The 22,898-nt window shown below is 38.2% G+C and overlaps 1 protein-coding gene across 4 annotated transcripts in view; it reads right to left on the bottom strand.

Moving 5' to 3' along the window:
• The window catches only part of CHL1 (cell adhesion molecule L1 like), a 288,040-nt gene extending 271,270 nt beyond the window's left edge, over positions 1 to 16,770 (bottom strand). Inside the window, exon 1 of one of the 4 annotated variants that reach the window (XM_020979269.2) lies at positions 16,503 to 16,770. The gene's annotated coding sequence lies outside the window, so the exon portion shown is untranslated. Of the gene's footprint in view, positions 1 to 15,367; positions 15,465 to 16,502 lie in introns of those variants that run through there. The other 3 variants (XM_020979271.2, XM_020979272.2, XM_020979270.2) reach the window with 3 other exon arrangements.
• Positions 16,771 to 22,898: the final 6,128 nt, after the last annotated feature.

Raw genomic sequence — 22,898 nt, 5'->3', positions numbered from 1 at the left:
TTCTAAAATTCTATGATGTTAAAATATATGCAACTTTATTTTGCCCTGACTGGACAAAATAACAAGCATTTCAAAAGCCTAAAATATAAACAAGGATATAACGGGAATGTACTTTTACCCTAAGGGATTGTCTTAGTTATGTGCTGCTGTTATTGAGAATACTGTCATTACAGTGAGTGTCGTGCACCAAAGCCATTTCCAAGGGGAGTAAGGCATCTGTCACTGCCAGCTTCTTTCACCTTACGTTGCAGCACTCAGGTGCCCACACCTTTATGGAGATGCCAGCCTGATGTCACAAAATTGGTTACATTTGACAAAGAAACAAAGGAAAATATGCCAACCTGTTTATTTTTAGCCTTCAGAGCTATGTCAGGGCAGACTCTGAAAGCCATCAAAAAAGCATTTTTAAGAAGAGCAATAAGAGCAAGTAAGTGTTATTTTTCATCATGAAACATCAGATTTCAACTGGTGCCACAGGATATTCTTATGCACAGTTAGATTGGGCAATAACCTGGATGCTATTCCAAATAGAATCTCCACTGGTGCCTAATATCCCACTAGTAGAGACATATTTCTTAATACTCTTGGGAGGGGTAACTCATTGGAATTTGACACATTAACAAGATATATAGCTAAGACTGGTCTCCATAGCCACAGTTATCTTAGAAAGGTGTAAGTTGCTAAACAAATAACGTTTGATCAAAATGATTTAGTAGATAAGCTATTCATCAAGAAGAGTCAAAAGTAGGCTGCTAAACTACTGGTTCTGGGTAGCTTTAGATGGATTTTGAGAACTAATAAGGGAGGCTAAGTTAAACAAGGGAAAACAGCAAAGACAAGGTTTTTTTGTTTTGGTTTTGGTTTTTCTTACATCATACATTTTCCAAGGCACTCTTGGATTGAATATGTAACAGGGGAACTGATCAATGAGAGCCCACGTTTTAGATCACATGCAATATTCTCCCCCTGATAGTAACGGACATGAAGGCTTTATGAGCTTGATTCCAGACACATGTGATGGACAGTGCAGTCCCCCTTTGCAAATTAAAGAGGAAGATAAAGATAAAAGGAAATTTTAATATCATAGGATGAAAAGAGGCTTTGAGAAATCATCTAGTTTAACGCTCTTTTGAGTGTTTTAATTGATAGAGAAATATTAATGTCTGTTCATTCTCATGTTTCTCTTTAGAAACACTCTACTTCCCTCTTTTTTACCACCCCCACACCAATCCGATTCAAATAATGTCATTTATATCTCCATTTTCCTTTTTGAAAAAAAATATGGTTTAATGAGAACATCAACATATAGATACATAATCTGTACATGCATATTCACACACAAGAGCAAAGAATAAAAGATTCTTCAACATATAGAACCATTTCAATATGCAAAGAACAAGAAGCATGTGTAATAAACTATGAACTCTGTTGAGTACAGTTTGCTTTATAAGAAGTAAATATATAATATAAAATTTAAGTTTTAACACAATTGTTAGTGTCTATACAATTTCTTTGTGAATTTAATAAAAATATTAATGCTATTTTTTGTATAAGCATATCTCCACATTTTGAAAAATCCATCCCTTTCTAAATCCCAGATAAACATTTCTTAAGCATTTAATATATTCAGAGTACTGTGTTTGCTGCTGGAGACAAAACATTAAAAAAAAAGTCCCTGTCTTCAAGGATCTTACATTTGGGGATGGAATTGCAGAGCATGGAGGTTGAGTTGGAATGTGACATTTACCCAAGTATAAGACAAAGAAACTTGAGAAAGTAGTAGAAATTGAGATCTTGATATCAGGGAAATCTTTATGGAGACACAGAATGACACAGAAACTATGCCTTGAAGTAAGACAAGGATTCAAGGAGGTAACAATAAGGAGGGGGATCATTTGAAGTATAGTGGATATAGACTGTGTGAATACATAGAAGTGAGAGATGAAGTATCACATTTGGAGAAAAGATATAGGAATTATCATAATTTGATACAAGGCAAAAGGACCTAGCTTCCCATTCCAACTCTGCTACTCTCTACCTCTCTAACCTTGGACAACTGGCTGAATCTCTTGGAGCCTTAGTTTCTTATCTGTCAAATGATGGGGTTTGACTAAACAGTCTCTTCCAGCTCTACACCTATGATCTCATCATCTTAGACAGTAGTAGTATAAAATAACATTGGAAAATCATGTGGGCCTCAGATTATACAGGGCCTTAAATGCCAGTTGCACAAGTTTTAATTTTGTATTGTGTCCTAAATGGATCCAGTTGAAGATTTTGAGCAGGGGAGTCACAAGGTCAACTTAATGCCTTAGGAAATTGATCTTGGCAACTACATAGAGCGAAGATTAGAGATAAGAAGAGAATGGAAGCTGAGATCTAATTATGAACTACTATAGCTGTCCAAGAGCGAAATGATGGGGACCCAAAGTAGGAAGGTGACCCTATGAGAGGTAAATATGAACCCTTTACTTTGAGCCCATCAATCTATCTTGACTAGATACATACTGAATCTTCTGTAATAAGATGTAATGTGACTTTCTCTATCAGAATGATAACGTTTCTTTCCTGAATCCTCACTCTTCCTCATCCTTTATATCCAGTCAACCCAAATCTTGGCATTTTACCAACATGTCTCACACACATCCTTTCCTCTCCTCTCACACAACTGCCACATTAGTTCAACCTCCTGTCACCTATTACCCAGACTAAGAGTGAGAAAACTACAATGGATAGATCTTCACTTTCTTTTGTATGTACTGCTAGCTAATTTTTTTCTTTTTTTTTTTACATTTTAAATGAAGTTTTATTGTATTTGGATAAATAGGTGTTTACATACGCATATATGTATATGTGTATATATATGTATGTATATGTATATGTATGTGTATGTATATATGTATATATGTGTGTATATATATGTATATATACACATATACGTGTGTGTATATATATATATATATATGCATGTACATATATGTATTCACACAGATATATAAACATTATAATCTCAGGAGCCATAGAAAAACAGGCTGGCTAGATTTGGCCCTTGGCCCTTAGTTTGTGAATCCTTAACCCAGACTACTACAATAGCCTTCTAATTGGTTTCTTTGTCTCAAATCTCTCCACTCTCCAATTTATCATTTACAGAGCAGTCAAAGACTTTCTTTTCCTTTTCATAGTTTAAAAAAAAAAAACCTATTTTCTTTGTCTTCCCTGTCCCTCTCCCACTGTGGGAAAAAAATAAAATGAAGATAAAAAAAAAAGAAACAAAACTTTGTAACAAATGCACATAGTTAAGAAAAAACCAAAACTGCATTAGCTATATCCAAAGAAGTGTCCTCTTCTGGATCCTGAGTCTATTAGCTTTCTGTCAGGATGTAGGCATCATGCTTCATCATCAGTCCTCTGTAGTCATGTCTTAACCAATGCTGAAAGGAACAGCTGCAGAGAAACCTGCAAAGCCTTGCATGATCTGATGAACCATGAGAATAATTTATACAAAAATTTCCAGTTTGTCCATGTCACAGACTACTCAAAAACTTCCAATGCTTTCCTATTATGTCTAGGATGAAATGTGAACTCTTGTTAGGCATTTAAAGCTCTTTCCAATCTGAAACCATTCTTCCTCTCCAGCCTCATTTTGTTTTTGTTTTTGGTTTTGGTTTTTTTTGGCTAGTTAATGGGGTTAAGTGACTTGCCCACGGTCACACAGCTAGTAAGTGTTATGTGTCTGAGGCCGCATTTGAACTCAGGTCCTCCTGAATCCAGAACCAGTACTCTATCCACTGCACCACCTAGCTGCTCCTGCTCTCCAGCCTCATTTTAAATTTTTCTCCTTTAAGTCATTTATGGTCCAGCTAAACTGGCTTGGCTGTTTTTCACACATATAGCACCATCTCCCTGTGCATTTACCTTGGTTGGCCCCCATGATTGGAACGGGCTGTTTTCTCACCTCCACCTTTGAAAATCCCCTGTTTCCTTCAAGAATCCATATGAATCCTTTCCTAATCCCTACCCCAATTTTCCAGCTTCCACTGTACCCTTTTACTTTGAATCCATCTTTCGGTTTTCTTTTAAATACACCTATATACATGTATATGCAAACATACATCATATATATATACATATATATATGTGTGTATATATGTATATGTATATATATATATATGTTTGGGCACAAGTGTATATATATATTTTATACACATACATATATACATACATACATATATGTGTTCATCTCGTCTCCTCCGTTTAAAATTGAAGCTCCATGAAAATAAAAACCATCTCAATTTCATCTCTGTATCCCCAGGAGGTAGAACAGTACCTGGCATATAACAGGATCTTTAAAAAAAAATATGCTTGTTACTTGACTCTGATTCACATTGGTATCATTATACTAGAATTAGCATTACACAGAGTTGCTGCTGATAAATGATTGCTGAATTAAATCATCTTAGCTTCTTGTTTCAAAATGACCTTGCAATGATACTTACAATAGACCTCTTTTCTATAAAATAAGGATAAATTTTGGTACAGGAGGAAAACAATAATAACAACATCAGCACTGAATTAGTACTGGATTCTCTTTTTGATTCTATACCTTTTGTTACCTTGAACTAGTTATTTAGATACTCCATGTCTTGTTATTCTCATCTATAAAATACAAATGATACCTGTAAAGCCTAGATCATAATTTTTTTCATGAATTTAATAGGTATGGTGCTTTACTGCCTTAATTCTAGTGACCACTTAATAAGTACTACTTAATAAATACTTGTTTAATTGAACTATGTCAAAATGCCGTTGAAAATTATAAAGTGTTGTCTCTACAAATCTTTTATATTAGTGTTGTGTGAGTTTCTGCTTTAATTCAGTCTATCAATATGCATTCATCACATGCCTACTGTGTGTCAGGCAGAAGGGCAGTATGTTATGGTAGCTACAGAACTGGTCCCAAAGTCAGGAAGACCTGGGTTCAAGTTCTGCCTTTGATACTTACTATTTTACTCTGGGAAAGCAATTTACCCAAACAATAAGTTGCAGAAAAGGTGCCAATTTTCATTGGTAGAGAGAATTTCCTCCCATCTCTATACAGTGAAATCACAGGTCTCGTCCCTATTCCCATGTGTTGGACACTGTGCTAGTCAGCAGTGATGTAAAGATAAAAATGGAACACTCCCTGATGTGAAGAAGCTGCCATTCTGTTGGTGTCACATTCATAGATAAATATGACTGTATGTGTTTTTAAATGTAACATATAACTGTCAAGAGACAAATACATTTTTCACAAGAACGTAGAAAAGGTCAGTGTTTACCTTTCTCTGAAACCCTTGAATACTAGATGTCTCTTTTGTTGGACAAAGAAATACATAAAACATCAATATCTATTATCTAGGCAGTCAGCTGTCCCTTTACAATCTTTCAGCAAAGGTCCTCAGTGAGATAACATTCCTAATTCCCAACCTGCTCTCTGATCGTTCAGACCATTAACAAATGCCTCCTGTTATTTTATGTTCAATTGAACTAGGCCTTCTCTCTCTGGCACCATAAAAGAAACCTTTTTCACACAAAGACAGAAGAATCTTTTTCTGACTGTAGATTACTTCATTCATGATTTCCCATTTACATGCTATATTTAGGAGCAGAGAACGTTGACCAGGAGGGGGAAGCCGTCCACAATGTCGACAATGTGGTAGAAAGTGATCAGCAGGGAGCCACAACGTCACTCCTATTAAACACTTTACTGCTTTGTCTCAATGCCTGAAAGTTCTAGTATTGGTATAATTCCTTGTGCTTTAGGCAGTTAAAATGCAAAATGCAAATGGAAAGAGTACTACATTAAACCATTAATGTCTTCTAACACATTAGCATTCGATAACTTATGAGATTCTCAGTAATCACCTTAGAAAGCAGACAAAGTAAGGCAATGGGGCACCAGGCCAGCTAAATGTTGGCTGGAATAGGGGAGGGAAGCCCAGAAATACAGATCTGTGGTATGGCCAAAAATTTTGAAGAGGAAGTCCAGATAATCTGGATTGGTGTAGAAACAATGGGCATATGTAGGAGCTTGAAGAGTTAACACACAATTCTGAATTTGAGGGAGAAGCAACATGATGCAATGAAAGAAGACTGCATTTAGATTCAGGACCAACAGTGTCTGTATTCAAAGGTCCTCCTACCTTTGAAATCTTACAGGACTTATTTTACCATTCTATGCCTCAGTTTTCTTACCTGTAAAATAAACAGATTGGACAGAAAGGAAGGAAAGAAGGAAGGAAGGAAGGAAGGAAGGAAGGAAGGAAGGAAGGAAGGAAGGAAGGAAGGAAGGAAGGAAGGAAGGAAGGAAAAGAAAGAAAGCATCTGTGGTTTCAATTTTCATCTCAATGCAGGTGATTCTCAGATCTATTTGTCCACCATTAACCTCTCTTATGAACTCCAGGCTTATAGCTTTCACTGTTTATCAAATATTTCAAACTGGATATGCCATAGACAATTTAAACTCAACACATACAAAATTCAATTCAATATCAATATAAATATAACAAAACCCTCCTCTATTCCTAACTTGCCTATTATTGTCAAGGGTACCATCACCTGCTTAGTCACTTGCATTCCTTGCCTCATCTCTGAAGTCCCAGTGCCCATATATAATCAAATATTCTTCTGTAACACCCCTCCTATACGTTCCCTTCTCTCCTCTGATACTAGCATCCAGGCTAGTGCAGGCCATCATCACCAGCAGGCAATAGCTTCTTGGTTGGTACTCCTGTTGCATATCTCTCCCTATGTCAGTCCATTCTTTACTCAGCCGTTGGATTGCTCTTCATTAATCACATATCTGAACACATCACTCCCCTAGCTGAATAACTACTGCAACTTTCCAATACTTCCAGAATTAAATAGGAAATCCTTTGTTTTTAAAGCCCATAATAGCCTAGTTCCTCCTACCCTTTCCGACTCCTTACACCTCACTCCGCTCCCTCTGCACTGATCTAGTGACACTGGCTTCCTTGATGCTCCTGTGCACTCCATCTCCCAACAACAAATGCTTTCACGGTTGTTCCTTAAGTCTACACCTCTCTACCCTCTCCTGTCCATTTCTTGGCTGTCCTGGATTCCTTTGATTCTCAGCTAAAGTCCTACTTTCTATTAAAAGCATTCTCCTTTCCTCCTTCATCTCAGCACCCTTCTTCTGAGATTATCTCAAAGTTCCTGCATAGAACATGTTCTAGACCAACTTGTTTGCATGTTGTCTCATCCATTAGCCGATTAGGTCTTTGAGAGCAGGGACTGAATTTTACCTTTCTGTTTAACCTCATCTAATGGAATATTGTGAACATCTTGACAAGATCCTCTTAAATAAATCATCTCATAATTTGACACTTGCTGATTCAAAGTCGAAGTTAAGGAAAGAGGATAGTAGTAAAAGCTCTGTTGGAAAATGTGGTTCTAAATCAAAGTTTGAAAAGAAAAACTAGAGTGTTCAGATGTCTAACTTCTTCAGGATGAAAAGAGTTTGCAGGGATTTGATGTACTGAAGCTGTTAAGTGGCACAGTGGATAGCATATGAGATTTAGAGTCAGGAACACTTCAATTCAAATTCTGGCTCAGACACTTACTAGCTATGTAACCCTGAATAAGTCACTGTGCTTTAATTTCCTCATCTCTAAAATGCACCTAACTTACAGGATTGTTGTAAAGATCAAATAAAATGAAATGTTTAACCTTGGGCTCAAGTCCATTTGCATAAGACTCTCATTAGAGGTGGAGATTAATGAATCAATGTAAGGAGGCATTTGTGAGAACTTTTTGGTATACAGCTTCATCTTCCAGCATTCAAGTTTGAGAGGGAAAGTATGCAGTTACATATTTTCTTCAGGGAAGAGAGAGATCAAGGGAAGAAATATACACACTCACATACACATATATGTATGTGTGCGTATATATACATATATATATATGTATATATACGCACACATACATATATTCTGTACACATATATACAAAAAAGATGCATACATATATAGACGCATAGATATACACATCTGTTTATGAAGAAGCATATATATGCTTACACACGTATATATGTAAATGTATACTATATATATATATTTACATACATGTATGGGTGTGTATATATAATCAGTCTTCATTAATGAGAAAAGTATTAGGCAAATGGACTTGAGTTCTGGGTGATACATGTATTTTATAAGCCTAAAGCACAATATAAATGCTAGTTAACATTATAAAATAATAGTTCAACAACTCAACCCAATTGAAATGGAATATTAGTTAGAGACAGAAGATGCCTGGCTGCCCATGCTGAGTATCAATGGTTCATGGAAATTGACAAATTAGAAGAAAATCAAGATCAATACCCAATTAGAAGAACTAAGACTTAAAGATATTGTGTGTCATTATAGCCATTTATCAACAACAAACAAAATATTGAATCTAAAATCTAAATTTAAAACAAACACAAGATATTGATTTGATTACCACTTTTTACAGAATTATAACCACTGCATAAGAGTTACTAGAACAGGGAAACTGAGTTATCCCCAAAACCAACTCAGCTATAAAAAACTTTTCTCCTTGTTAAACACTGGAACACTGTAGTTAGAGGTGGGACCAGATTAGAGTACAAACTCATTTACAAAATATTACAGAGAAAATTGATGGAACATTATGCGGAATTTTGACTCTCAAAAAAATAAAAACTATCTGAGTGGGCGGAAGAGAATACCTTAAATAAAGCTTCATGTGAGACTCAGATAACCCAATTATCCCAAGATCATAACTGGTTAACACTGGAAGGATGGCCACAAAACAGAACAGATGTGACATGGAACAGATACGGTATGGAGATTTATTCTAATCACCCATGGTAGTATAACTGCCATATTTGGATGGTATCAGCATAGTTTCCAATGTGCCCCTATTGGCCAGTGCCCTTCTTCCCCTAAAGAAATAACAATTAAGGCAATTAAAACAGGAAAAGTGGTTAGACCTAGCCAAATAATATAAAAGAAATTTGCATTTCTGTAAAAGTAGAGGTGACACAATTTTAAAGGCAATTGCAGAATGATTATTTTTTAATGGAAAAGATCATAGACAGTACTTTTATGAGAAAAAATACATACAAGCAAGAAGAAATCCACAGTTATTGATCTACATGTCAATTTTGTCATCTTTAGAAAATCTCTACAATAATTATCTATGCATGGAATAAGCATGCATATGTGAGAAGGGAATAGTTAGGTTTTGATGGCATTTTTCCTCCATTAGAATGCTTTTTTGCATTCAAAAACCTGCTGGAGTGTGACAATGAATGATTCCTCTGTTTCTCTTGTTTCTGGATTTCAAAATAACCATTTAGCTCAACAAGGGAAATAAAATAGCCTCAAAACTATCTTCAAACACAGCAACTACCATGATTATGTTTAAATCATACAATATGCTGTCACAGATGTGACCATGGAGATAATGATCTGCTGAAAATTACTGTCAAACAAGATACATAACAGGAAGGTGCATGTTCATATAGTCACTGAAGTCATGGAAAATGTACTGTTTAGAGTCTCAAATACAAAGGTAGGAATAATCACGAGATAATAATAGAATATAAGAAAATCTGCCTTATAGAGGACAGGTTAGAAGGAGATGGCCAGGGCAGAAGAGGCATAGTATACCATGAAAATCTGGGTAACTTAGGCTTGACTTCCTGCTACGTGACTGTGAGACCTTGGGAAAGTCACTCTACTACTCTAAGACTTCACATTCTTATCTTTTAAAAAGGAACTGGACTAAATGAATCCTAAACTCCCTTCCTACTGTATATCCTTTAATCCCTATGGATTCTGAGACTTCCCTAATGCTTCTCTTGGAAGGTTTTGCTATTTCACTTGAGCCTGCAGATCCCTGCAGATTCTCTTCAATGTAATCTGTGTCCATTCAATGTTATTGGTTCACTTATTCACAATTTACCAAAAAAAAAAGTATATGAAAACACAAGCTTATATCTACTTTGCATATATATTGTATCTATTTAGACATATATATTTTATGTCCCTTAATAAAATGAAAGCTCCTTGAAGGTAAGGATTGTTTCCTTTTTATCTTTGAATCTAAAAATTTAGCAGTTTCTGGTGTGTAATAGACAATTAATATATCATTATTTATCCATAGATTGATAAAATGTGTGTAAGCATTTTAATTATATATATGTGTGTGTGTGTGTGTGTGTGTGTGTGTGTGCATATACATGTGTATGTGTGTTTATGTATGTATGTGTGTATACATATTTCTTCCTTGATATATCTCTTGGACATTGCTGTCCAAGCAACCTGGGCCCAAAACTAAAGGAAGAGATCAAATTGGATCACTTTGGGAAACCCGTACTCTTTCCGTAATCCAAACTTCTTGCTATCACATTCCTTCCTCATGTCTTTTGGAATCCTAATTATCCTTCAAGTCTATAGTCAAGAGTAGCTTCCTCCAAGAGGCCTTTGCTGATAGAGCCAAATACGTTCATGATCTCATCTGACTCAAACTTTCCTTGGATTCTTTGTCTGATCTCTCCTTCACCTCTTCCCTTCCCACCCTTTATTATACTTAGTTGTGTTCGTATTGAATCCACCTAAATAAGAGAAGGTGCTAAAGGGCAGAGGATCATTTATTCCTGAATCATCAGCACAATGCAAGCATATTAATTGAGTTGAATTATTGAATCAAATTGATATTCTCTTTCCATACTTCAGTATGTCTGCAAGGCAGATAGCATTATCAGTGAATGAAGGAATTTTTAGCATGAAATTTAGATGACCATTTGCTATGGACTTAATATTTGCCAAGCAGTGTGCTAAGTGCTAAGGATATGATCTGAACTGAAAGAAAAGTGTACAGTACATAATAAGAAACAGAAAGATTGATAACAGGATATTGCCAAAAGACATACATGATCTGAAAAATGGGTGGGACAGGAATACATCAAGAATGTGGGATAACACATGAAACCTAACTCTGAACCAATATTCACAAACTGTTAAGTGAATGAAATGAACTCATTTGCTGGGAACACATTCAAGCAGATTTACGAAATGATATGCACAAATTCACAAAATATAAGAACATATAGACAGGTGACATTTTTCATAGGTGGAGGAAATAGACATACTCATGAGATCATGAATCTATTGAAATAAAAGTATGAAAGGGTTAGATTTGATGGGCCTGAATTATTTGGATTAGTGACAACTAATTTGGTGTGGAGGCCCACACGAGAAACTGAAATTGAGTATACTTCAATAATTATATCCCCATAAAGATAAGAAATGCTGATCCTACACATGGCTACAAGGCAGTGTGAATAAATGTGAAAAAATATAAGCTTTTCTAAGCAATATGAATCTGAGAAAAGAGTTCCCTTTTCTCTTGACATTTGATTATCCATTTACAATAGGAAGGCATATAAGCATCATTTTAAATCCTCAATACAGAAAATATCCATTGGCTATGGTCTATTTATGCACCAGTTAAAAACATTCTTTAACAAAACAGAATTTTCTAGTTTACTGGATAAATACACCAGGAGAAATTACAGAATAATGTTGGGTTGCCAAGCAACCAGCAGCTCACAGCCACTTGTTTCTGATCAATTCAACTCATTCATCCAATTTCTAAGTCAAATGGTATAGAATCCTGGCCATTTATTGTTTATTTTTTCCTTTGGGGAAATTATGGTGACTTTCAGTAACACAATAACACTTGTATTCACAGAAGATAAAAGGGATAGATGTTCTTTTGATCAAAATGCTACCCTAATTCATTATTCTCACCATGAGGCTTATGTGGAAGCTATAATTAACTAACTAGACTAGCAACACTGATAAAATAAACTGCAGTAATTAGTAATGTTTGAGGTGTGAACTGTCCTCCCAAATTAGAGAAGGAAAAAAAAAAGATTCTTGCCTTCAGTTAAAATGCGAGGAATTTTTAAGGGAAAAGCACTAAATCGGAATAGAGGTTTATCCCCCTCCATTCTCCTTCATTGGCCCTCAAGAAGAAAAGAAGTGGCATATGTTGTGCTAATATGAGTCAATCAGTCAGTAAATATTTATTAAGTACCTAAGTGCCAAAAACTGCCTAAAAGCTAGAAATGCTGGGGCGGGGGGGGGGGGGAGGAAGAGAATGGAACAAGTACATATTAAGCACCCACCCCATGTTAGACACTTTACAAATATTATCTTATTTGATCCTCACAACAACCCTGGGAGATGAGGGCTATTATTATCCCATTTTACAATTGGGAAAGTAAGGCAAAAAGAGCTTAAGTGATTTTCCTAGAGTTATCTAGCAAGGAAGTAACGTAGACACAATTTGAACTCAGTTTTCTCCTGGACTCTAGGCCCAGTGCTCGATCTACTATGCCACCTATTTGCAAAGGCAAAAGAAAATTAACATAGTTAGCCTTTTAGTTTCAGGTAAACTGTCATTGTATCAGACTGCTTGGAGGTAATGTTAAGATGCTCATGAATAAAGTTGTTTTTTTCTTTGAATGAATGCTTAGCATAATTTTTTTTCTTTCTGGAATGAATAGAAGACACATTATGCTTTCTCTCATTAGCTATTTTAACTTAGCATATTGTATGTAAATCACCATAATAATTGCATTCTCCTCAGACTGAATTAGTTCCTTAGAATGAAAGTGTAATCAAAATGTTCATAATTGAAACTATAGTACTCTCCAACTGGGGGGAAAAAACTTTATATACTAATTGAAACAAATAATAGAATGCATCGTTGACAACTGTTTGCATGAAGAAACAGGGTTCCTTGCCTTGATTAAACTTGATTAAACTTGTCAAGTGGTTTCCTAAATATGAATCCAGTTCAACTCTATGATTGGTTGTTTCTTTCCCCTTGTCTCTACTTCAGGGAGTTGTTTTTTATTTTTTTTTTTAATGTATATTTCTGACTGATGTAAGCTGTTCATCTGATGGACTTTTTCTTTTTAAGGAAAGCATTAAGTAATCTCAAAAACTGTAAAAATAGCATAGAATACTTTGTTCTGTCATCTGTCACAAATCAAAGTGAAAAATAATTTCCAATAAGTGAAACATCTATGCCAGGGCTCCTGGGAAACAACATTTAAATGATCAAATGAGCTCAAGGCAAGCTGTCACATTAATTCTTTCAGATATGTTTTAAGCCTCAATTTGAAGATTAAGTCTTCTCTCAAGAGGGACTGTCAACACAGAATACCCAAACTTTTACCAATAAATACACAATCTAATCAGATTTTACAGTGGGTTCTCCCTAACTCATCCCTTTGCTTTTGCTTATTTCATTCCATTGGTTCAGTTTCAAAGTGAAATGTTCCCTTAGCCAATGGAAAAAAAAATATTAGTGATCTAATATTTTACTTGTGAAATCCTCCATAAAATAAAACATCTAAATGACTAGATAAAATGTTTAGACAAAACCAAAAAGACCTATCTTCTGTGGTTTGAAGGACAAGAATTCATTCAGGGTTTACTATGTGCCAATTGCAGTGAAAAGTGGCTGAAATAATCATTCACCTATACTGAAGTTATTATCAAAGAAATAGCTACATTAAGATATGAAGGTGGGGAGCAGTGGATAATGGCATATACATATACATATATATAATATACATAAATATATGCATATACATATATACATGTATGCATATATACATATACATATTTAATTTCTGGCATGTCATCTTTCTGACATTCACCAAATTCACATGAATAAACATGTAAGATGGATTTCATATAGAGAGTCTATATATTTCATGAGATTACTGAACTTCAAGGTAACAGCTATGTTCAGTGGGGTATTACATCATGTAGTGGACTTAATGATTGAAATTAACTTTACAGAGCTGGGAGTATTACCTTTATAGTCTATGCTGAAGAAATCACACACCCAGTGAGCTGAAAAGTAAACACTTATTTCCTTTCACTAAAAGCCTTTGTTTGAGGGCCATGAGGACTGTATAACAACCCCAAAATACAAAGCATCAGATGAACGTCCGTTTTGCTAAGTGGGTACAAAATTATCTGAAATTCCATTTTTAATGAACTACACTACCCAGAAATCACACTGTCAGATTCTTTTAAATTATCATCCATTTGTCTCAATTTACTCCCTAACTACATTGAGGAGCTTGCAAGAGATGATTATAGACCATCACACTCTGTGCCACTTTGTGCAAATTCACTACAGCACTTAAGGATCAAAATAGGCAGAAAGAAATTAAATGTATACCTGAGCCAAGGAAGATTGTCCAAGCCCAGTATTAGCCATCAGGGGAGGCTGAAATTAGGCAAACTGAACTCAAAAAGCAGCAAGTGAAAATGGTAACAAGGAAACCTCCCCAATTCAGAGTCCTGAAAAATATCTTAATTTTATTCATTAAAATTTTTCTTTTTTTTTTTTTTTCACCACTACGGGCTGCTCAAAGTTTCCCCTCCCTTCTGTTTGCTGAAGCATACTACTGGATGCCCTTCTATGCCAACTTTTCCAGGTCCAGCAGCTTATTCATCTCAATCTGTTCTGGCCAGAATTTTGCCTTATCTGAACGGTCTCGGTGGCAGTGACAGATGGTTTCAGAGAAGATAGGGAAGAGCAGACAGAACGGGATGGAGCAGAAGGTGGCTTCCAAAAGAGCCGCTGGTGCCAGAGCTCAGCATCCAGGCCTCCCCTCCCCACCAACTCCTGAAGATGTTCATGGAGCGGGCGCGCTCTCATGAACGCGGGCGCGTACACACGGGCACAGGAGCGTGCGCCACAGAACGCATTCCAAAGCTACCCAAGTTGCCGGGTCCCCAGCGCCACCGCCTCCGTTGCTCCCCGCGGGCTGAGCCTGGCTCACTTTTCCCCTGGCAGCCAAAGCCGAGGATTTAAAGGGCAAGGCACCAAGCAAGCAACAGGGACTCGGAACGTGGAATTTCCTTGCCAAGCACCTCTTACCCAGCAACGAACCCTTCTTCTTCGAGCACTCCACTGTAACAGCTTAGATCTGGTCCCTAGGGGAGTCACCCAGGGCACTTCTCGGCCAGGCACTCCACCTTCCCACCCCTTTCCCTATCCTCTTGGGGAAATACAAAAACCTCCCTAGAGCCTCAGCCTCACCAGAGAGCCAGAGGCAGCTCCATCTGACCACTACAATTCACACACTAGATTCCTTGGGTTTCCCTATGCTCCCCACCCCCTAATTCTCATCTACCTCCCTCTCTCCCTCCCCACCCCTCCAAGTAGAAGCGCGGCCACACACACACACACACACACACACACACACACACACACACACACACACACACACGCTGTCCTGTACCTTGGCCCCCTGGCTGGGCGCTCTCCAGGCACTTGCCCTTCCTTGTTGCCAGCGTTTCTACTTCAGCTCTGCACTCCCTCTTCCTCCCCCACTGCCCACCCCCTGGAGATAATGGTTATTAGCGGCCCAAGTAATAGTAAGAAAGGGAGTTGATTGGATTTTCCGCCCCGCCTCCTTGCTGAGAGTGTGCGGCTGGCAAGGAGTGGACAGGGACAGGAACTTCCCCATCTACCCTCCCCCCACCCCAGCTTTACAGATTTCTGTCTCCTCTCTCTCTCTCTCTCTCTCTCTCTCTCTCTCTCTCTCTCTCTCTCTCTCTCTCTTTCATACACACACACACACACACACACACACACACACACACACACACGTTTACATTCACACTCCACACTGGTACATACTCACCAAAAAACCGGCACAAAGAGCGAAGAAGGGAACATCCGTGACCGGCATGTCTAGGTCCTTAGGCACAGCTTCCAGGGAGCCATGGTAACGCGGCGAGCCCCCAATTCTTTCAAACTCTCTCTCTCTCTCTCTCTCCCCCCAACACACACACACACACACACACAGGTCTGAGAGACCCTGATGCTTTTGCACACCTAGGTGGCAGAAGGAAGGGACAGTTGAGAGCCAGTGCACTTCACCCCTTCCAGAAAGCTAGATGAACGGAAGAAGGGCTTGGGGATCGTAGAGGAAAGGCTACCTACAGTAGCCCCAAACAGACAGAGGGTGTTAAGGTGGGAGGGAGCCCCTCAGAGATTCCACCATCCACCTAATAGACAGAAACACTAAATTTTAGTAATGGAGGGAGGAGCGCTGAAGGATCAGGGAAGTAGGGAGAAAAAGGTACGATTTGAAGGAGGCAGGTGGAGGACCCCAGACATGTTGTTCCTTACTTTGGGAAATACTGAGCTTGGTGAATAGGTGGTCTCACACACACACACACACACACACACACACACACACACACACTTTCCAATACGGAGCAAAATTGCCACCCAGTCTCCTCTCTTGAGAGAGCAATCCTTTAGGGATTAAAAGGTCTAGGGAGCGAAAGAAATAGCGGGGGAGGGGAGAAGGGGGAGATGACTGTGAGTGAGAAAGATCACCACCACCCCCATTTCTCCCCACACACCTCCTTGGCCTTCCTGGGCGAGATCAGATTCCGTGACTCCCCAAAGGAAAGTTCTTCTGCCACCCCAGCAGAGAGGAGGGAGGCTGACTTTTCGTGGTTAAGAGCCTCTTGTTTGCCGCTGCTGCTCCTCGGGGAGTAACCAGCCTCTCCCAGGCTGGCAGCAGCACGCGAATCCGTCGGGGAGGCTCCGCCTCACCCCCTCCTGTAGCTGGCACAAGACAAGACAGGCAGCTCCCGTCCCGCCTTGTACCCCTCCCTGACTATCCACTCCCTCTCCTCTCAGAACCAAGGCAGTCTCACCTCCCTCTCTCCTCTCCTGTCGCCCTCTCTCCTGGGTTTTCGCTCCCCCGCCTTCCTTTTCTGCTTTGCCTCCCACTCCCACCTCCTCTCTCCTTTCCTTTACTGAGCAGCCTTTTCCCTTCTTCTCCCTCCAATCACCCCTACTGCACACATCCTTCCAACATCCAGTCTTCCCTAATTGCCTCCTTTTTTCCCTGTCTCCCTGTCACTGGCTAATCTAGCGTTAGGGCTTTTTCCTTCATAGGAATGGAATAAAAATGAGTCCTGAACTTTTCTAAACACCTTTTTCTACATCAGTATGATCTTAGAAAGACCTTTACTCTATTTTTTACTGCAAACAGACTCAGCTAGGAGCAGGTGAAAGATAATTCAAGTTCTCCCATTGGTTTTCTTCGATTTTTGTCTCAGATGGTCCTACAGCAAGCTTGGCAGAACAGCTATTGCTACATTTCAGAGGGCAGTACTAAATTTGGCCATAATTTAGCACTACGTATTATACACATACACACATATTAGGTAGTGCTATATATACACATATGTATGTATATGTACATTTATGTGTATATACATACATATACATACATGTACGTGTATACACACATACATAAATACACATATATCCTCATCAAGGGGTTGGTACTCTATAACATTTCATATTTTAAAAGCTCTTGGCCATTCAGACAACAAGGATATTTTTGTCATTGTATTCCAGACTTATAAACCCTCAAATCTTTGCAACTTCCAAAGGCAACATTTTATTCTGTGCATTATGTGGTCTTTGTGTAGACTTAAATTCTGCAGGTCCATATTTTAACCTTGAGGATCTGAGAACTATTGACACCTAATCATATATAATTTTAAAATATTTTCCTTGTCTTCACATCAGTCAGTGAATCAGGCAACAAGCATTCATTAAGCACCTACTATATACTAGGCACTGTGTTAAATGGTAGGAATACAAAGGGGGAGGGGCATACGAGACAAATTATCACTTCTCTCAGAAAGCATACAACTTAATGGGGAGACAACATCCAAATTGCATGGTCAGGTGCTTTAAAATCTTCATATCAACATGGGATTATTTAAAAGCTTTCACTCTAAAAATTATTCAAATCTTTATTTTTTTCTCTTTGTTTACTAGCAAATATAAAAAAAAACCTGACCTTCTTAACTAGCCATTAGTTAAAAATGAAAAAAAAAAAAAGTCCTACCCAATTTAAGTCCTGACTGGTTGTTAGGAAATCACGGACTTCTAATTTTGACTTCACTGTGACTGTGAGATTGTCCTTCCAATTTCTGTTCTCCTCCAGTGCACTGAAAAATAACTGTCCTTTAAAAAACCTGAGCAAGCCTGGGAAGAGGATTCCAGCGTACAGAACAACATAGAAACCACTCAGTGTCCTGCTTCTGAAGCAACTGAATAAGAGTTGTCAAAAATTAATGAGTGATGTTATAAATTTCGATAATTACTAACCTCAGTGGGTGTATTTCTTGGAAACTGCAAAGGCAAGTGAGAGCAGAATTTGTCCCAGGTTTAAATTTGATGGCTGGGGTGGGGGTGGGGGGTTAAATTCTTTGCCCGAGGCATAATTATTCAACTGGGATGATTTCTGAAGAGGAAGTTAAGAGAGAATATTAAATATAGTCCCTACAAAGGGGAATGTTATGCCTGTGGGGAAACATTTCCCAATGTCAAACTCTACAGAAGAAAATAAAAGTCAAACTAAGCTCAGAAGTTTAACCACATTCTTTGTAAACAGCCAGAAAGCAATGGGTTCAAGCCTGGTCATGTATGTCTGTACTAACAAGGTTCCACCTGAAGATTGGCCTCATTTTCCACCTCACTTATTTTCTTAAAAATAGAAGCATTGGTTTATTCCTGAATTCAAATATCCCCCCAAAGTGGGAAACTACTCCGATATATAGAAGTCATAATATGGAAGAATTGAAATTTTAAATGTTTTCTATAGGGGTGTTTTGAAGGTAAAAGCAATGTTCCTGTGAGCCTTTGATGTGTGAGTTAAATGGAACGGAAGATTAATTCTTCAATACATGTGTATAGAGCAACTATATAGTTCTGGTCCTGCCTCAAATACTTAACCAGCTGTATTACCTTGGAGAAGTCATTTAAAATCTTTGGGAGTCCATTTCCTAATCTATAAAATGAGGCATACGTACTCTCAGAGGATTGTCATGAGGGTCAAATGAGATAATGTATGTAAATCATTTTGCAAACCTTATATTGCTCTATAAAATGTAAGCTATCATTTATCATTAATGTCTTCCTTTTCTATTTGTATCTCCAGTGCTTAACACAAACCTTTACACTTTAAAAATGCTCCATGCATTCATCCATCCATCCATTCATTCATTTTTTTCATTATTCTATTAGTAATAAATAAGAAAAAAAAACAATATGGCATAGGAGGATATCATCAATCTCAGAGTCAGGAAGACCACTACCCAGGTTTCTGATACTGGCTCAGTGATCCTGGAAAAGTCATCCAATTTCCAGTGCCCCTGGAAATTCTAAGAAGTGAGAAGTAGGTAATTTTTTCTTTTTAGGAGTTATCAATAACATCTCAGGTCCAATATATTGAGTTAAAAAAAATCCATCAAAACACCACGTTATCAAACTCCAGATCAGTCAGTCAACAACCACTTATTGTCTAATATGTGCCTGCCACTCTGCTAAGCACTGGGAATACCAAAAACAAAAGGAAAAAGGCAGGGGAGAGCTCACAGGCTAATTGGGGAGAAAATAATAGTAATATCTGAAAAAAAATTAATAAATAATAATAATAGCACTTACTATGTGGAAGGCACTGTGTTAAGCATCTTATAATTATTATTTAATTTGATCCTTGCAACAGCCTCAAAGAGGTAGGTGATATTATGTCCATTTTACAGTTGAGGAAACTGAGCAAACAGAGGTTAAATGACTTGCCCAGAGTAACACAGCTAGTAATTATACGAGTCGATTTGATCTCAGGTCTTCCTGACTCCAAGAAAACAATCATGTGTCAAAATGATATATACACGATAAATTGAAGACAATATCAGACAAAGGCACTAAGATAAAGGACTGGGAAAAGCTTCTTGCAAAAGGTGGGAATCCGGTTGGTTGTTGTACTTTGTTCTCAAAAAGAACCAAAATGACATCACTTGGGGTCAAAGTACAGTGTATGCATCTGTGGCTGATCAGACCAGTATGAGCTTAAAAGGTTCTACCACAGGTTGGGAACAAATAGTTCATATGAGCATTTGGAGTGGAGATCTCTCTAAATTCATCCATCTAACATTTCTTTTAAGCTACTGCAATTCTTCTTTGCTCATAGAGAACAGCACCTTCTTTGGTGTGAGAATGCCATGCTGGGCAGTCCTATGCCAGTGTCTCCCATATCTCACAAGTGATTTCAAAGTTCTTCAGAGAGATCTTGAGAGTAACCTTATATCACTTCTGACCTCCATATGAGCACTTGACTTGTGTGAGTTCTCAACAAAATAGTCTTTTAGGCAAATGTACTTTTGGCATTCGAACAACATGACCATCCCATCAGAGTTTCCCTCTCTGAAATAAAGTTTGAATGCTTGGCAGTTCACCTCGAGAAAGGACTTCAGTGTCCAATACCTTATCTTGTCAGGTGATCTTTGAATCTTCCTAAGATGACTCCAAAGGAAGTGATCTGGTTTCTTAGCATGGTACTGGTATATTGTCCAGGTTTCACAGGGATACAACAATGAGGTCAGCACAACAGCTCTGTATACCTTTAGTCGTAGGCTGTGTAATACCTTTTCTTTCACACACTTTCCTTTGGATCCTCCAAAACAGTGAGCCAGTTCTGGCAATGCATGCGTCAATATCATCATCTATATGGACATCTCTGGAAAGCATAATACCAAGGTAAGTGAACTTATTCACAACATTCAATATTTCTCTATTTACAATATCCAGTGGTCCCATGTATGGATGATATGGTGCTGGCTGGTGGAGAACCTGTGCTTTCTTGGTGTTGTTAGACCAAAATTAGCACAAGCAACAGAGAATTGATCCATACTTTGTTGTATCTCAGACTCAGAGGCTGCACTGAGAGTACAATCACCTGTGAACAGAAAGCTGTGCACCAGCTCTCCCTCTACTCTAGTCTTGCATTTAGCCTTTTCAGGTTACATGATTTACCATCAGTGTGCCATCTGACATTGATGATGTTTTCATCCACCTTGAAGGCACTTGAAAACTTTGCTGAAAACATCATGCTAAAAATCACAGGAGCAAACACACAGCCCTGCTGTACTCCATTATTGACTGTGAAAGGTTGAGAACATTGTTCTTTATCCAGAGCCTTGGAAAGCATGTCATCAGAAAACTGATGTACAATACTGATAAACTTCTCAAAGCAAACAAATTTTGCCTTAATTTTCCACAAGCCTTCATGAGTAACAGTATCAAAGGCCTTCATTACATCAGTGAATGTTGTGTACAGATCTTTGTTCTGCTCCTGGCATTTCTTCTGCATTTTTTTTGGGTCAGCAAACACCATATCAACTATTCCTCAGCCCTTTCTTAAGTTACAATGGCTCTCAGGTAGATGACCATCTTCCAGGTGAAGGGTCACCCTATTAAGGACTCAGGCAAAAATCTTGCTGGCAACAACCAAGATAGAGACTCCCTGTGGGTGTCACAGAACAACCTGTTTTCCTTTCTCTTAAAGAGATAGACAACAGAGGCATACTTGAACTCCTAAGGGAATAACCTCTTTTTTCCACATAACCCAGAAAGTTTCTGTCAGCTTTTGTATGAGCAGTGGAATCCCTGCCTCAGAGATCTCAGCTGGAATAGAGGCACTTTGCCACATGAGATGAGTCTAATGGAATGCAAAACCTCTTCTTCATTTGGAAGTTTGGCTACAGAGGGATTGAATTCAATCTGAGGTATATAGTCAATGGCTTCAGCATTGATTGATGAGGGTTTGTTGAGAACATTATGGACAGAATCATGGAGTATTGTAAGGACATCACTAATCAATGTGGGTCCTTCAGTCCTGAGTAACTGAGGTGTACCATAGGTCTTTGGCCCGTAAATAGCCTTCAGGGCATGAAAAAAAATAGGTTTTGAATTGTCACTATCAACGTAAAACTAAATTTTATCTGCCTTCTTACTGAGCCAAGAATCCTACATCTTTCTAAGTTTTGCTTAAACTTTACTTTTGATGGAGTTAAATGCTGCATTCTTACAGACAGATGCTATCCCACTGTTAACCCCTGCCGAGTTCTTAGTTTTCATTTAGCAGCTTCTGAAATTCCTGATCATTTCTATCAAACCAATACTGATATCTACATCACATGAGTATGTGGTGCTATCCGCTAAAGCTCTGAAATCTGCCCAATCCTTTTCTGCTCCACTGTTGCCAGCTGAAGGTTGGTTCAGTTTTCCCTCCAAGCTAGCAACAAACTCTTCATGCCTGTAGAAGTGCCCTAATCTGTTGACATTGTCTTTTGGTAGTCATCTTGCCTTGGGGCTGCCACTTTCGTTGTTTGTGAATGTTTAGTTTAGAGAGTATAAATCTATGATCAGCCCAAGTTTGTAAACCCACATCACCTTCATCACCCTCACCTGTCCATCTCTTCTCTTTACAATGACATAGTCTATTAAATGCCAATATTTGCTGTGAGGGCGTATTCATGAAGTTTTATTTTGTTTAGATAAATGGAAGACAGTTTGGGTGATGAGAAAGTTATGAGGCCCGCAAGTCTTCATTAAGTGACCATTGTTTTGCTATTTCTGACTCCATTCCTCCCAAGGACTTCTTGCCATGTCTGCTAGTCTGTGCCTACTCTGGGATTAAAGTCACCCAGAACTATAAGCTTCTTTGGCAAATTGATTATAAGTGTCTCTAGGTCTTCATAAGTTTTTTTCCTTGACTTTATTAGGGTTTAGCATGGTGGGAGCATAGGCACTGATGACGTTGGTATGAAATTTTCCTGCAAGTGGCAATCGCATTGTGAGGAGCCTGTCATTTACTCCTTTTGGGACACATACAAGCTTATTGACTAGATCAATTTTGATTGCAAAATCTATGCTAGCTTCACGGTGCT

The sequence above is a fragment of the Phascolarctos cinereus genome, unplaced genomic scaffold (assembly GCF_003287225.1).
Source record: "Phascolarctos cinereus isolate Bilbo 61053 unplaced genomic scaffold, phaCin_HiC Scaffold_4;HRSCAF=312, whole genome shotgun sequence".
Lineage (NCBI taxonomy): Eukaryota > Metazoa > Chordata > Mammalia > Diprotodontia > Phascolarctidae > Phascolarctos > Phascolarctos cinereus.
The sequence above is the reverse complement of the archived record's forward strand: the minus strand, read 5'-3'. Positions and strand labels throughout refer to the sequence as shown.